Genomic DNA, 17,191 nt, shown 5'->3' with positions numbered 1-17,191 from the left:
CAACAATATGTTTGGGGTCCATTTTCTCCTGTTACCCTTGGTAAAATAAAACAAATTGGAGCTGAATTAAATTTTTTGTGAAAAAAAGTTAAATGTTCATTTTTATTTAAACATTCAAAAAATTCCTGTGAAGCACCAGAAGGGTTAATAAACTTCTTGAATATGGTTTTGAGCACCTTGAGGGGTGCAGTTTTTAGAATGGTGTCACACTTGGGTATTTTCTATCATATAGACCCCTCAAAATGACTTCAAATGAGATGTGGTCCCTAAAATAAAATGGTGTTGTAGAAATGAGAAATTGCTGGTCAACTTTTAACCCTTATAACTCCCTAACAAAAAAAAAATTTTGGTTCCAAAATTGTGCTGATGTAAAGTAGACATGTGGGAAATGTTACTTATTAAGTATTTTGTGTGACATATCTCTGTGATTTAATTGCATAAAAATTCAAAGTTGGAAAATTGCGAAATTTTCATAATTTTCGCCAAATTTCCGTTTTTTTCACAAATAAACGCAGGTACTATCAAATAATTTTTACCATTGTCATGAAGTACAATATGTCACGAGAAAACAATGTCAGAATCACCAGGATCCATTGAAGCGTTCCAGAGTTATAACCTCATAAAGGGACAGTGGTCAGAATTGTAAAAATTGGCCTGGTCATTAACGTGCAAACCACCCTTGGGGGTAAAGGGGTTAATGGTGGTCTGTTTTTCTTCCACTTAGAGCTACTTTGACCGCACGTTGTGGGTTCACAGCAACAGCTTCCAAATGCAAACACCACACCTGGAATCAGCTCCAGACCTTTACCCACTTAATTGTTGATGGATTAACGAGGGAAAAGCCTATTTAAAAGCTTTTGATACAATTGTGCTTTGAAAAAGAGGCAGCTACATATTAAAGAGCTGTAATTCCTAAACCTTTACTCCAATTAGGATGTGAATACCCTCAAATTAAAGCTGTGAGTCTGCACTTTAAGCCCATATTGATTATATAACTGTATCTTGAATCTTTTGGTAAACGGCTAATAAGACAAAACGTATGCCAACTTCAAATTTTTCTGGATGTAACTTTAAGTAGCCTATTCCAAGAGGATGAAATATGGAAGTCATTGGTGGCCTCCAATTGTTGGCTCTAGCGACCCCTCTTTCTTCCTTTCAGTATTGCATGCCTTTTTAGTATTTTCATGTCCCAGAAAAGCAAAAAAAAAGCAAACTTTAACATAATGGCGGTGTAATGTAGCAATACAGAGAGATGCATCAGGGCGATGAGAATGATTTTGCATACTGCGGCATCTGTGTGGTTATTGCTAATCGCTTCTGACTGATGCCAAACGCGTGAAATCATTGCTAAGTACAGATGTTGGGCTTGTCATGCACTGGAACGTGTCATAGGGTCTGTGCATGGTTCTTGCTAAATTAAATCTCTTCTCCTGCAACACGCTCCGTCCGCGACCTGATCTTCAGATTGACCACGTGAACCCGAGCCGCAGATGACATGAGAAATGCAGAACGCATCGGCTTTAATTGATTATTATAGAACTGATCAAAAAATGTCATCCACCTGCGAGAAATTCTGAAAAGCGTCTTCCCGAATAAGCTGGGGGTCCAGAGTACGATAAAACATCAGTCCGCTTAGTAGGGTTCGGCTCTGATGTCGGCTCGGTCAAGAATCCACTTGTTCAGCAGTTTTAAAAAGTAAAAAAAAAGCAAAATTAACTTATGTCTTCCAATAATCTTATGGTTCAGAAAACACAGCTGCTTTTGTTTTTTATTTTGTTGGTTTTTTTGTTTTTTGTTTTTATTTTTGTTTTCCCCCGAAAGAGCCACATCTGCCCCGTTTACTATAGTGGAACTGAGCTGTACTACCTCACACAACCTGTGGACAGAAGTGGCGCTATCTCTGAAAGAAAACAGTATAAATAGATGTTGTCTGGCGTTTCTGCTTTTTCTCGGTTTTAAAACCTTTTCTTTTTTCCACATTTTCATGTGGCTAATCCCATCTTCATAGATGGATCTTGCTGGATAATGCTTGGAAAAACAACCACTTTTCCATTTTACTGTTTAAGTTTGCAGCCGTTTTTGAGATATTTATTTTATCTTTTGTTTTTATCTCATTGCCTAGGAGACCGACCACTGCAGCTCTCTAGCTTGTAAGAACTACACTGAAGTCACCTGGGGTTCAGCTCTCTCTATTGATCCTGGCCATATTCAAGGCAGTCCTTACAAACTCAGTAGAAAAGCGCTTGCAGTCACTTAGCATGTTCTGCAGTCCCGTAAGGACTCATTGTACTAAAAACATATAGTGGAAGGAATAATTTTTTGGGGTGGTGGCCAATGGTCTGTGTAGGAGAGAATGTTATGCAGGTGCACACTGGTTTATATCTGGTATACAGGAGCCTATAGGAAAAGTCAACCGTTCATTTTGAAAAATCTCCCCGTATGCTTTAGGCTAAATGCCCAGACTCCAAAAAAAAGGCACCTGGGACCGCTGCTGAGGATCTTTTCTGATTTGAGCCGCATGGAGCTAAACTTACATAGAAATGTTGTTTCTACATTGTTAAAGATCAGAGCTGGGGACTGGTCACGCTGAACCCACCACACTGTTACCTTTTTGTCATGAACAGCCCTTTGCTGCCGCCTATTGTCAGGACAATTACGTATTTGACCGACGATTAAGTGTGGAGGCTGCGGTTGTTACCATTAGTAGGTTGATTATTGGGGAACTTCCAATGAGCGTATGGTATATATACAACCAATTCCAACGCATGGAATGTGCGTATATACCCCGGTAAGGTCACTGCCAGATCCACGAGTGCGGTTTACAGAGCAAAAGGAATAGAACTGTTAACATTTATATTTAATCCAGAAAGATAGGCAGGGTTTATAAAAACATATATAAAATATTTTGCAAAAGGGGAAAAAAAACAATACTGCATATACAATTACGTAAAATAAACAGAATTAACAAACTTGCTAAACGATGGTCACAGAGATGGCTCAGATCTTTGCAAAAGAGAGCACTTCGGTTGGAAAACTTCCAGTGAACTTGGATCATGCCTACACTGCGATGTATCTCCCTGCATTGAAGACAGATCCGAATTCACCCTGTCTTTATGTCAGCGCTTCAGTTACACCCACACACCTCCCCTTGATGACCTCAAATAGGGGCTGTTTGTGGAAATCCCCAACATTCATGATATCTTTGCTTCTGACAATCAGGCATTTGGTTCCACCGTCCTATTTTTTTAATCATGATTTTACCTTTTAATAGCTGACAACAGGCGTGCCGTGTTTCCTAAATAGGCAACTATTAATTTGGGGCAGATTGATTGCCATGTCTCACAGTTATGGAAAAATATGCATATTCTTCCCCTATTAGTCCTGAAGTTGAAAATGTCCCATCAGTATCTGATCAATACTAACCCCAATATTCATAACTGTACATTGGAGACACCAAGTCTGGGGGAAGTTCTTTCACCATAGCAGCTTATCCCTGATAAGAGCCTCCTCCTTCTCCTTGTATTAAATCCAAATATACCAGTCTTAATTACCTCTCCAAACCAGGGGATCATAGCTTCACTGGGCGTTTTAATGGGTTTTTCTCACCTAGCTACACATAACTTTCTGACTACACTGTGGGTTAAACATGTGGTCCTATTTCAAAAAGGATTTTGGATTGTAAGCGCTTTCTCATTTTGCAGATTCTAATTTTTCTACGACATACGCCAACATTTTTGATTACCCACATTTTTTAAACGAGCTTGGGTCCCTTATATCACGTTACAGCCAATTGGTTTGCAGAAAAAGATCACAGCAGGACAGTATGGGGCAGATTCATCAATGTCGCTTAGATATCAACTGGATTTCAGAAGCCCCTTGAACTCCTATTTCAACACTGTCAAAAGTTGAGACAAGTGCAGCTAATAACGTGGTCTACACTGGCAAAAGTATTAAAAAACAGCCCCTGGTATAACCTGACGTTATTTTACGTATGTGGCAGATGGTTGTGCAGAATGTGTGCCATGTTGATTAGTCTGCCGCGCCCTGTACTGTGTGTTGTGTTGGTTAATGTGTTTTTTTTTTTTTTAATTTTTATAAGTATATTGACATTTTTGATCGTATGTTAGTCATGACAAAGTGGATATTAAACACCCTTATATAATTCAGTTTTACCCCTGGTTCTGACAGAATCAGTCTACTTCCCCTTCTGGCAGTTGACAATATATCCCCTTATAATCAGGTAACAATATATCTCCTCATAATTTCTGCGCTGTACTGCGTCTTGGATCCTTCTCTGACTAGCGGGCAGAAAGAAATTTCTTTTAGTTGTTCTACAATGAACACAGGATGACTCTACAGAGCTCAGGCTGTGGGGACAGTGACTGAGCATGTGTGACCACCATCGCTCGGCTCATTAGGTGGACATGCTCATTACTGTGCGCTGTGGACACCAGTTGGCGCCATACTGTATAACTAAATTTTGTTTTTTACCAATTAGTAAATGCCAAATATATATATTTACTATATAATTGTCTAAGGGTCAATTCCGTCTCTTTCTTTGTCACAGATATTCATTGGTCCCGGCCTCTGTCTGTCATGGAATCCAAGTTGCTGATTGGTCGTGGTAATGGTCGTGGGCGTTTTGCCACGACCAATCAGCGATGGCCACAGTCCTGCGGTAATATGGCCGCTCTTTCCTCCCCGCAGTCAGTGCCCGCTCCATACTCCCCTCCAGTCATCCAGTCAGCCCTCACACAGGGTTAATGCCAGAGTTACCAGAGCGCGGTGTAACGCACTCCGGTTACGCAGCTATTAACCCTGTGTGACCAACTTTTTATTATTGATGCTGCGTATGCAGCATCAATAGTAAAACAATCTAATGTTAAAAATAATAATAAAAAAAAAAAGTTATTCTCACCCTTTGACGTGCGTTCTGTCCTCTGCACTGCAAGCGGCAGGTTTCTGTTCCAAAGATGCTATGGGAGATGGACCTTCCATAACGTCACGGTCATGTGACTGCGACGTCATCACAGGTTCTGCGCTCATACCAATCCTGGGACCAGAAGCTGCCGCGTGCACCGCACACAGGCGACAGGACTACAAGGGGCCCTCGGAGGGTGAGTATATGTTTATTTTTTATTTTTTAACCTGTTACATACGTGACGTGGCGGCTGGGCAATATACTACGTGGCGGCCGGGCAATATACTACGTGGCTGAGCAATAGACTACGTGGGCTGTGCAATATACTACGTGGACATCCATATTCTAGAATACCCGATGCGTTAGAACCGGGCCACCATCTAGTGTGTGTGTATATGTATATAATAACTTGGCATTGTGACATTTGGACTGTAGATCAGCCTGGAAGTGTGAAATGCACTGCAGCAAAAAAGAATGTTATTTCTTTGTTTGTTTGTTTTTTAAATTGTGAAAAGTCTTTTCAGAGGGTCATTTATTATTCAACCCCTCAACCCACCAGAATTCTGTTTGGTTCCCCTAAAGTATTAAGAAGTAGTTCAGGCACAAAGAACAATGAGCTTCACAAGTTTGGATTAATTATCTTTTTCCAGCCTTTTCTGACTATTTAAGACCCTCCCCAAACTTGTGAACAGCACTCATACATGGTCAACATGGAAAAGACAAAGGAGCATTCCAAGGCCATCAGAGACAAGATCGTGGAGGGTTACAAGGCTGGCAAGGGGTACAAAACCCTTTCCAAGGAGTTGGGCCTACCTGTCTCCACTGTTGGGAGCATCATCCGGAAGTGGAAGGCTTATGGAACTACTGTTAGCCTTCCATGGCCTGGACAGCCTTTGAAAGTTTCCTCCCGTGCCGAGGCCAGGCTTGTCCGAAGAGTCAAGGCTAACCCAAGGACAACAAGGAAGGAGCTCCGGGAAGATCTCATGGCAGTGGGGACATTGGTTTCAGTCAATACCATAAGTAACGTACTCCACCGCAATGGTCTCCGTTCCAGACGAGCCCGTAAGGTACCTTTACTTTCAAAGCGTCATGTCAAGGCTCGTCTACAGTTTGCTCATGATCACTTGGAGGACTCTGAGACTGACTGGTTCAAGGTTCTCTGGTCTGATGAGACCAAGATCGAGATCTTTGGGGCCAACCACACACGTGACGTTTGGAGACTGGATGGCACTGCATACGACCCCAAGAATACCATCCGTACAGTCAAGTATGGTGGTGGCAGCATCATGCTGTGGGGCTGTTTCTCAGCCAAGGGGCCTGGCCATCTGGTCCGCATCCATGGGAAGATGGATAGCACAGCCTACCTGGAGATTTTGGCCAAGAACCTCCGCTCCTCCATCAAGGATCTTAAGATGGGTCGTCATTTCATCTTCCAACAAGACAACGACCCAAAGCACACAGCCAAGAAAACCAAGGCCTGGTTCAAGAGGCAAAAAATCAAGGTGTTGCAGTGGCCTAGTCAGTCTCCTGACCTTAACCCAATTGAAAACTTGTGGAAGGAGCTCAAGATTAAAGTCCACATGAGACACCCAAAGAACCTAGATAACTTGGAGAAGATCTGCATGGAGGAGTGGGCCAAGATAACTCCAGAGACCTGTGCCGGCCTGATCAGGTCTTATAAAAGACGATTATTAGCTGTAATTGCAAACAAAGGTTATTCCACAAAATATTAAACCTAGGGGTTGAATAATAATTGACCCACACTTTTATGTTTAAAATTTATAAAAATTTAACTGAGCAACAAAACTTTTTGGTTTGTAAGATTTATGCATCTGTTAATAAATCCTGCTCTTGTTTGAAGTTTGAAGGCTCTAACTTATTTGCATCTTATTAAACCTGCTAAATCTGCAGGGGGTTGAATACTACTTGTAGGCACTGTATGTATATAGATATAGATATATATATATATATATATATATATATATATATATATATATATATATATATATATATATATATATATATATATATATATATATATATATATATATATATATATATATATAATACAGACCAAAAGTTTGGACACACCTTCTCATTTAAAGATTTTTCTGTATTTTCATGACTATGAAAATTGTACATTCACACTGAAGGTATCAAAACTATGAATTAACACATGTGGAATTATATACTTAACAAAAAAGTGTGAAACAACTGAAATTATGTGTTATATTCTAGGTTCTTCAAAGTAGCCACCTTTTGCTTTGATGACTGCTTTGCACACTCTTGGCATTCTCTTGATGAGCTTCAAGAGGTAGTCACCGGGAATGGTCTTCCAACAATCTTGAAGGAGTTCCCAGAGATGCTTAGCACTTGTTGGCCCTTTTGCCTTCATTCTGCGGTCCAGCTCACCCCAAACCATCCCGATTGGGTTCAGGTCTGGTGACTGTGGAGGCCAGGTCATCTGGCGTAGCACCCCATCACTCTGCTTCTTGGTCAAATAGCCCTTACACAGCCTGGAGGTGTGTTTGGGGTCATTGTCTTGTTGAAAAATAAATGATGGTCCAACTAAACGCAAATCGGATGGAATAGCATGCCGCTGCAAGATGCTGTGGTAGCCATGATGGTTCTGTATGCCTTCAATTTTGAATAAATCCCCAACAGTGTCACCAGCAAAGCACCCCCACACCATCACACCTCCTCCTCCATGCTTCATGGTGGGAGCCAGGCATGTAGAGTCCATCCGTTCACCTTTTCTGCGTTGCACAAAGACACGGTGGTTGGAACCAAAGATTTCAAATTTGGACTCATCAGACCAAAGCACAGATTTCCACTGGTCTAATGTCCATTACTTGTGTTCTTTAGCCCAAACAAGTCTCTTCTGCTTGTTGCCTGTCCTTAGCAGTGGTTTCCTAGCAGCTATTTTACCATGAAGGCCTGCTGCACAAAGTCTCCTCTTAACAGTTGTTGTAGAGATGTGTCTGCTGCTAGAACTTTGTGTGGCATTGACCTGGTCTCTAATCTGAGCTGCTCTTAACCTGTGATTTCTGAGGCTGGTGACTTGGGTAAACTTATCCTCAGAAGCAGAGGTGACTCTTGGTCTTCCTTTCCTGAGGCGGTCCTCATGGGATCCAGTTTTTTTTGTAGCGCTTGATGGTTTTTGCAACTGCAGTTGGGGACACTTTCCAAGTTTTCCCAATTTTTCAGACTGACTGACCTTCAATTCTTAAAGTAATGATGGCCGCTCGTTTTTCTTTACTTAGAATTTGTATTATGGCAAGAAAAAAGCAGCTAAGTCTATTCAGTCGGACTATCAGCTGTGTATCCACCAGACTTCTGCACAACACAACTGATGGTCCCAACCCCATTTATAAGGCAAGAAATCTCACTTCTTAAACCTGACAGGGCACACCTGTGAAGTGAAAACCATTCCCGGTGACTACCTCTTGAAGCTCATCAAGAGAATGCCAAGAGTAGGCAAAGCAGTCATCAAAGCAAATAGTGGCTACTTTGAAGAACCTAGAATATAAGACATTTCAGGGGTTTCACACTTTTTTGTTAAGTATATAATTCCACATGTGTTAATTCATAGTTTTGATGCCTTCAGTGTGAATGTGCAATTTTCATAATCATGAAAATACAGAAAAATCTTTAAATGAGGTGTCCATTTTTTTTTATACATTCGGATTTATAAAGTAAATATGATTTTATTTTTTTTATTTTAATTGGCTATTTTACTGAAATAGTATGGAAGGTACGACCATCATAGTCACAGTGGAGTATCACATTGGAGAATGTTGCAGGATATGAAATCCCTCTCATCTTCCCGCTGTCTGTTTTCTTTCCCGTTCATCCGTGTGGGTGTAGTGACATTGTAATGTCGTGTTTCAGGTAACGTGGATACACTGTCATATCACTGGGGAGACAAATGCATCTCCTTAGCTCGCCTTTTTCCTCCAGATATTGCTTTTATTGCAGCTTTTAGTAACATAATCCGCTTCCACCACCCACTCGTTCATGTGACGGCAGTCTCCGAGCACAAGGTCATTTGCAATCTGTCGATTTCCATAGGAGGACGTCTCGGCGCTGCGCTGTTCTGCTGTCTCCGCATATTACTTCTGAAGCTGCCCATACACCCGCAGTGGGGAATTTCATACTCCGCTAGTAATCTAATATAATATTCTTCAAATAGATGAGGTTTTCCCTGACTGGAGAAGTGATCACCTACAGTGTCCACAGCATAGGAGATAATTTGCACGTTACTGGGGTCTGTCTGCTAAGACCCCTATCCGTATGTCAGGATGGAGAGGTGGCCGTTCATGCACGTCATTGCTCCATTCATTGTTTGTGGGACTGCCGGGGATGATGCTATGCTCTATCTGCCCCAGTCCCATTGGCAATGAATGAAGCGCTTTTCTTTGTTTTTCAGACCCCCATTTTCAGGATCAGGGGGGGGTCCCAGTGATCACACCCTCACCCTATAGGAAGAAATGATCTGTCATGATGTCATCTCCCAGTTCCTGCTGCCTGATCCACGGGCAGCATGAATCTGAAATTGGCAGTACAATTGCAGACATGTTTTACTCTGAAATGTTGTGGAGTTTAAGATTAACATACGGTTACGGGTTTATCACGACAGAGAGGAGACAGAAGAACGCAGCGTCTGATTTCTCCTACTCTTGCACTGATTAAAAGCACTTCACCTTCATATTAAACGGTATAAATTTCTTTTATCAGTGCAGGGGTTATTCTGCTCTGTTGAGTGCTCCTGGAGCGTTAAGGCTCTCAGCTGTGCACTGTCCAATCTCCTATATTTTTCGGGCCCTGGCTAGCACTCATTGCCAGAGTTAGCTTATGCTGTTGTTGGTGGTTATTGGAGAAGGCGTTTGGTGGATTTATCTGTGACTGTTGCTAGGTTTTGTGCGTGTGATAATTACCCTCCTACTTTGGTTTAACCCCATCCTCCACTCCCAGGTGCATTACTCTGTTGTATTTGTGTCAGTTTATTTGTATGTTTGTTATTTTTAGTTACCCTATTTATATTACCTTGTTAGACTGGTTGGTGTATTACGGTACTTTACTGCTCCCCTCTTGACTGGGTGGGCGAAGGGTACAGACTGAAGGCAGATTCAGGCGCTAAGGCAAGGTACGTGGCCCTGGCGTCTTCACGATCAGAAGTAAGCTGGGGAGCCGGGTGAACTATGGCGCGCCTAGCATTAGGGACAGGGAAGGAGCCCCTGGTCTTGGGGCACCTGAAAACAGAGCCGTGACATATACAGTACTTTGAAAATTCAGCCAGGAAACGCCTAGGAGGACTTGGTGTAAAAATTACCCAGTTGCACAAAAATTCAGCAAAATTTTAAAACGTTTTACATCCAAATTTTGATGCTGAATATTTGAAGAATCGCGTGTGTTGTCAAGAATCGAATTCAGCAAAACCTGTTTTAGCAGACTAACAAATATAAAGGTTAAAAGGGTCATCCAGAATTATAAAAAGGTGGCTGCTGTCTAATCGGAAACAGCGCCGCCCCTGACCGTTGGTTGTGTCTGCTATTTTAACTCTGCCCCAACAGAGCTGAAAGAAAACAACCGTGTTGGTTTGTTTTTTTTATTTTGCACAACCCCAAAAGCACAAAAATGATAAGAAGTGCTAATGTGCTACCATAGCACTGGACGGTAAATGAAATTTGTCGCCAGGTTTTTGCCACCTAATCTGAGGGCAGCGTAATGTAGAGACAGAGTTTGGTTCCTACTGTCACTTACTGGGCTGCTTGCTATAGTTTTGCTAAAATCAGTTTTATCAGCAGGAGGTTATCACTAGAGAACTAGTAAACCTGCTGCCACGTAGTTTTCCATAATCATGAGCTTTGTACAATCCCGCCCCCCTCCACTAATGTTTGGCAGCTGTCTCCTTCGCCTCATTGGGGGACACAGACCATGGGTGTTAGGCTGCTGCCACTAGGAGGACACTAAGCAAATACAGAAAGAGATTAGCTCCTCCGCAGTATACACCCTCTGCTGGCTCTTCCCTGATCCAGTTCTTGCTAAAGGCCCCGTCACACTTGGCGACGCTAAAGCGATCCCGACAACGATATGACCTGTCAGGGATCGTTGCTGCGTTGCTATGTGGTCGCTGGTGAGATGTCAAACAGTGAGATCTTCCCAACGACGCAGCAGCGATGCGGCGACCTGTACAACGATGTCGTTGGTCGTTGTGACCCTGTCATATGTCAGCTATTATGACGATTCAGACCTCGATGAGAGACGTCCTGTGTGACGTTGTAGTCACACAGGCGTGCATTTGCGTTGCCTTTTCCGTGCCCAATCAGTTCCGATTGGTGGTCGCTGTGCTGTGTCCGCAAGCCCGACGCGCATTTCGCGTACTGCTTCTTCCTGGGGGTTATTATTTTAACTTTTTACGCAAAGCCGTTCGTGGTTCCAAAGAAGTACGGAACCATGCGTCCCATCCTAGACTTAAAACTGTCGAACAAGTTTGTCAGGGTGCGTCATTTCAAAATGGAATTTTACTATTCTGTTATTACCTCACATTTCAATCCTTCAGGCCGACAAGGATGTCTCCGCTTCGCAATCGGAGATAACAACTTTCAGTTCACGGCTTTACCCTTCGGCCCCGCCACGGCTCCCATGCTGTTCTCCAAAGTCATGGCAGTCGTTATTTCTATACTGCTCTCGAGAAGTGGTAATTCTGCCCTACCTAGACTGCCTTCTTATCAGGGAATCATCAGTTCAAGCCTGCTGAGACAGTATCAGCATCAACGTAGACATTCTCATTCGTCTAGGTTTGCTGGTGAACCTGAACAAGTCCTTTCCAGCCCTCTCCCAGAGGATCCTCGCTTTTTAGACCTGGACGCTCCCCTAGGGCTGATAATTCCCCCTTCAAGAAAGATTTCCACACTTATCCAGGAAGCTCAGAAGCTTCTCCTCGGCCGTTCTCCTGCCCTACAGTTTGGAACGCAGGTACAGGGAAGAATAGTGCTGACAATCCAATCAGTACCGTTCGCTCATCTACATCTACGTCCTTTGCAGCAGTCCTTGCTACCAGTGTGGGACAGATATCCGTCCTCTCGGGACAGCCTCTTTTTTCGCCAGTCTCTCCAGATCAAGCGGTCTCGGGGGCAGTGGAAATTGTGGTCCTCATTGATTCGGGAAAAGTACTACTTCCTTATCCCTCGCGGGTGTTGACCACCTACGCCAGTCCCCTAGGTTGGAGAGTGATCTCCCGCCGCCACACGGTACCGGGACGCTTGCCCCTTTGGTAATCAGGTTTTTTTTTACCAATTTTCTCGAGTTACGGGCAATCAGACTAGTCCTTCAGCATTTCCGCTGGCTTCTCGATAGTCGTCCCCTCCGGATCCAACCAGTCAACGCCACTGTACATACATCTGTCGTCAGGAGGGCTGACGAAGCACAGGAGCTATGCTTGATGTTGTTCACATTCTGTAAGGGGCTGATACAAACCTTTTACTGGTTTTCACAGTTCATGTTCTAGGGGTAGTGAATTGGGCGCACTTTTCCTCAGCTGCCAGGGCCTGATCTCAGGACACTGGTCCCTTTCCCCGGAAGCCTTTCAGCACGTTCGGCAATGCTGGTAACGCTGCATATAGACCTCATGGCCTCTACGCTAAACGCCAAAGCCTTGGCTTTTCTAGTTTTCGTTCCGTAATCCAAATGTCCTCGGGTCCTATGACTTGGTGCTTCCATGGCATCAGTTTCGTTTCCATTAATTTTTTTCTCCGCCATTTCTGCTAATCCTAAGGGTCATCCAGGAAGAGAAGATCAAGGTGGATGGAATCAGTGATTCTCGTCGTCCCAGTCTGGCTACGCAGAGTGTGGTACGTGGATCTAGTGCAACTATTCCCCCGCCCCCCCCCCCCCCCCTTCCCCCAGCGGTTACCAGACTGTCCAGACCAGGGGTGTCAAACTGCATTCCTCGAGGGCTGCAAACAGGTCATGTTTTCAGGATTTCCTTGTACTGCACAGGTGATAATTTAATCACCAACTCATTATTTGTGTAGGTGATTAAATTATCACCTGTGCAGTACAAGGAAATCCTGAAAACATGACCTGTTTGCAGCCCTCGAGGAATGCAGTTTGACACCCCTGGTCCAGACCTTCTCTTTCAAGGGCCAATTCTTTCACCAGAACTCCAGGGTTCGGAGTTCAACGGCTTGGCAATTGAATCCTGTTTTTTTTAGCCCAGGCTCGTTTTCTCGCAATAAGTAGCTTCCAGTATGATTTATGCGCGAAAACCTACATCCATGCGCATTTACCTTCGCATCTGGAAGGCCTTTTTTTCTCTTGGTGCACGATCCCTGGATGTTCAACTCTTGTTTGTTTCTTTCTATTTCTTCCATCTTGCATTTTCTCCATGCTGGATTTGACTCTGGTCTGACACTAGCTTCTCTTTAAGGCAAAATTTTCAGCTCTATCCTTCCCGTTCCACCGAAGAATAGTTTCCAAATCATGGGTTAAGACCTTCATACAGGGGGTGTTGCATCTTGTCCCTTTCTATAAGATGCTACTGGATACTTGGGATCTTAATCTGGTCCTAGGTGCCTTCCAGGATGCTCCCTTAGAACCTCCTACAGGATACATCGCTTCCCCTTCTTTCTAGGAAAAGTTGCTTTCCTTCTAGCAATGATATCCATCAGCCAGGTTTCTGAGTTAGCAGCTTTGTCTGGCAAAGCTCCTTTTCCCGGTTTTCTGCCAGGTCAAGGCGGGGTCGAGGATGTTTCCATCCTTTTTTGTCTAAGACCATTCCTCTCTTCAATCTGAATTAGGACAGTTTTGCCCTCATTCTGCCTAGCTCCGGCTCATCATACGGACAAGGTTCTCCACTCCTTGACTTGAGAGCCCTCAGGAAATACTCTCCCAGGATAGTGTCTTTTCACACATTTGTATCCCTTATTCCGTGTTTCCAACAGGAAACAGAAAGGGACCTACCTGTTTCTAAGGCTGCTATAGCAGAGGGATCACTTCAGTGATCCATGACGCTTACCGTGCTAGAGTTCAGCCTATCCCTGCGAGGATCTAGGCACACTCCACTCGGTTAGTGGAGGCTTCCTGAGCCATTCAGCCCCAGGCATTGGCACAGCAAGTGTGCACGGCTGTGGCTGGTCCAGCCTGCACGCAGTTGTTAAGCATCACAACATTCTTTCGCAAGCTACGGCAGACGTGGTTTTTGGCAGACGGATTCTGCAATAGGCAGTATCACATCTGTAGTGCAGATTTGACCATGTGGTACATAAGGTTTCAGATGTCGCACTGTTTCCCACCCATGGACTGCTTTGGGACGTCCCATGGTCTGTGTCCCCCAATGAGGCGAAGGAGAAATAGGGATTTTTGTGTACTCACCGTAAAATCATTTTCTCAGAGATGCTCATTGGGGGACACAGCACCCACCCTATTAGCCTGTTGGCTTGTGATTTGCTCTTTGGTTTTTGACATGTTGCCTTATTATTAACCTTTTATGAGCTCCTACTGCTTTGACACCGAACTGGTTCAGGGTAGAGCCAGCAGGGGGTGCATACTGCGGAGGAGGAGCTAATCTCTTTGTTATTTGCTTAGTGTCCTCATAGTGGCAGCAGCATAACACCCATGGTCTTGTGTCTCCCAATTAGCATCTTGGAGAAAAGGATTTTACGGTGAGTACACAAAAATCCCTATTTCTGCCTATGCACAGTGTAAACATAAAGCAGCCAATCAGTGATGTGGGTGGGGTTACACAGAACTCTGCATTCAAGAGAACTGCTAGATCCGCAGCAGAGAAAACTGAGATTTTATTAAAACTAGAGCAAGCGACCCAGTAAGTGACATATCGCAGGAATCAGTGTATCTGCCCCTACTTTGTTCTGATTACATGGCAAAACCTGCTGACAGATTCCCTCTATGCACACCGATCATTGGGCTGTATTTCGCAGTGTAGCCTGTCTTTACAGCGCAGCCCCGGTTGTACTTGGCATACAGCGAGTTGCATATAAAGCCCCCAATTAAAAATTAGAGAGGTGATTGTAATTACTCCTGAGCTTCTGCATGTGGAGGGCAGACTCTCATCTGTGCACCAATTATTGAATAATCTATGCCGCCGGCGTGTGGCACGCTTCTGGGACTACATGCCTTCTCCAGTCATATTAATGCCCAACACAGAAGGAAAGGAATAAAACAAGCGTTCAGTCCTGATCGATAGCGCACGGCGCGGGATCACATTTACAAAGTCAATATGTCTTGAGATGTGTAGAAGGAATACATTAACCTCCTGCCGCGTGTAACATTTATCTGCACTTTGTTCTTGTGGCTTTTCACTTTGAAGCCTAGTGTTTTTTTTTTTTTTTTTCTCTGTTCTGTTCACATCCCATCTGAGCCATCCATCAGCCGCGTATATTAGGGGCGCACGCTAACGTACGGTCTTAGTACGTTCCTATAGAGTTATAGAAGGTATGCCAACGCATACCGGTCCGACGGAGGCCATCCGGATACGTCCAGCGCATGTGCGGGGAACATAAAACCACATAAATCTCAACCTAGCGATAATCCAGAAAAAGGCAAAAATTAAAAAAAAAAAAAAAAAAAAATCTGAATAAGTCCCTGGATCTTCCGCTTTAAGCCTATGTTCCACAATGACATTTTTGGAATGTCTTTTAAAGTCGGTTTTTTTCCGTAATGTAAAAACAAGCATTTAATCTTTTGAGGATCTGTGGACATTGAGATTTTTATTTTTTTTATTTTTCAGTGTTTGCAGCAGAAATTCTCAAAATTCCTAAGAAACTTTCTGCTCAGTTTCCTCTTCAAAAGCTCAGCAAGAAGGGCTCAGTGTGCGCATTATTAAAAATCTTCTCACTTCTCAATAAGAGTAATTTTTTAATTGCAGCTCGTTGCCTAGGTAGTCGCCCACCTCTGCAGTCTGATCAGAGGCGGACGGTTTCCTAGGCAAGTTACGCTCGCGTGCAAGGTGTTTGCTTTTGATCTTGCCTCTTCCGATGCTGCACTGGCAAAACTGCTTCTGCTAGTTGCATGGTAGAGCACGGATCAGCCCAGCGGCGCAGCCATACTGCCAGCCCGAGTGGGCAGGCTTCAGGAGGGCAGAGGAGCGGTGGACCTCTGAAGAGAACTAATGAGAATAGCCCTCTAAGGAGGAGAAACAAGCTCGCGATTACGGCACATATCCTGTGTAGCGGCTGCTGTTATATAGTCTCTAATATAAGGAATCTGTGCAGAAAGTAAGTCTTGTGCTTTATATCATCCATCAACTATGTCTCCCTGGAGGTTCCTTGTACTGGTCATGGTCAGATGACTTTATCTCAAGGGGGACCCCTGAGGTTTGCTGTACCACTTACTGGGAAATGCCATGGCTGTCAGGCATGTCTTCTCTAGAAAAAGATGTGGCTTACAGGCTTCTTCTATTTGTAGGTGTGGGGATTGTTCTGTCAAGCCTTGACGTTCAGACCATTGACTTTAGGGCTTAAGGGTCCAGGATATTGTGAATTCAGAGACTCATCCGTAAATGCAAGCTTGGAGTGAAGATTGAACAGGTTTAAGATTTCCCTGGTGGACTTGGGGTAAGGGAATGGTTAATCCCACTTTTTCTGAGTAATGGCCGCATGAAGGAGAGAAGGAAATCAGTTCTTAACCTTTACATAAGCTAGTAGTATATGTGGTGTGGCAAGACGGCGTCTAGATCCTGGAACTATGCCCCGGAATCCTTGGGATGTGAGGTGGATACACTGAAGACCATGTATAGAACAGACCTAGCATGGACCTATCACAGACTGACATGATGGCTGCTCAGAAGATGTGGCAAGATGGTGTCTACATCCTGGAACTACGCCCCGGAATCCTTGGGATGTGAGGTGGATACACTGAAGACCATGTATAGAACAGACCTAGCATGGACCTATCACAGACTGACATGATGGCTGCTCAGAAGATGTGGCAAGATGTTGTCTACATCCTGGAACTACGCCCCGGAATCCTTGGGATGTGAGGTGGATACACTGAAGACCATGTATAGAACAGACCTAGCATGGACCTATCACAGACTGACATGATGGCTGCTCAGATGTGCAACGCCATCCTTCCTTCCTCCTACATGATCTTCTGTTTATAGTAATAAAGTTCAGTTCTGTGCCAGCTCTTGCCGAGAGAGGAGCGCACATCTGACCCTGCGTCCGATGTCTGTCTTTTATGCATGCACTTGGCTCATATTTATCAGGTCAGGGGCATGCAATCACTAAGATCTCACATTAAGAGATC

The 17,191-nt window shown here is 43.9% G+C and overlaps 1 protein-coding gene across 1 annotated transcript in view; it reads left to right on the top strand.

The window, feature by feature from the left end:
- The window catches only part of CWF19L2 (CWF19 like cell cycle control factor 2), a 198,483-nt gene that overhangs the window by 112,048 nt on the left and 69,244 nt on the right, over window positions 1-17,191 (top strand). The gene's annotated exons all lie outside the window — the stretch shown is intronic.

Source organism: Ranitomeya imitator, chromosome 3 (assembly GCF_032444005.1).
Source record: "Ranitomeya imitator isolate aRanImi1 chromosome 3, aRanImi1.pri, whole genome shotgun sequence".
Taxonomy (NCBI): domain Eukaryota; kingdom Metazoa; phylum Chordata; class Amphibia; order Anura; family Dendrobatidae; genus Ranitomeya; species Ranitomeya imitator.
The sequence above is the reverse complement of the archived record's forward strand: the minus strand, read 5'-3'. Positions and strand labels throughout refer to the sequence as shown.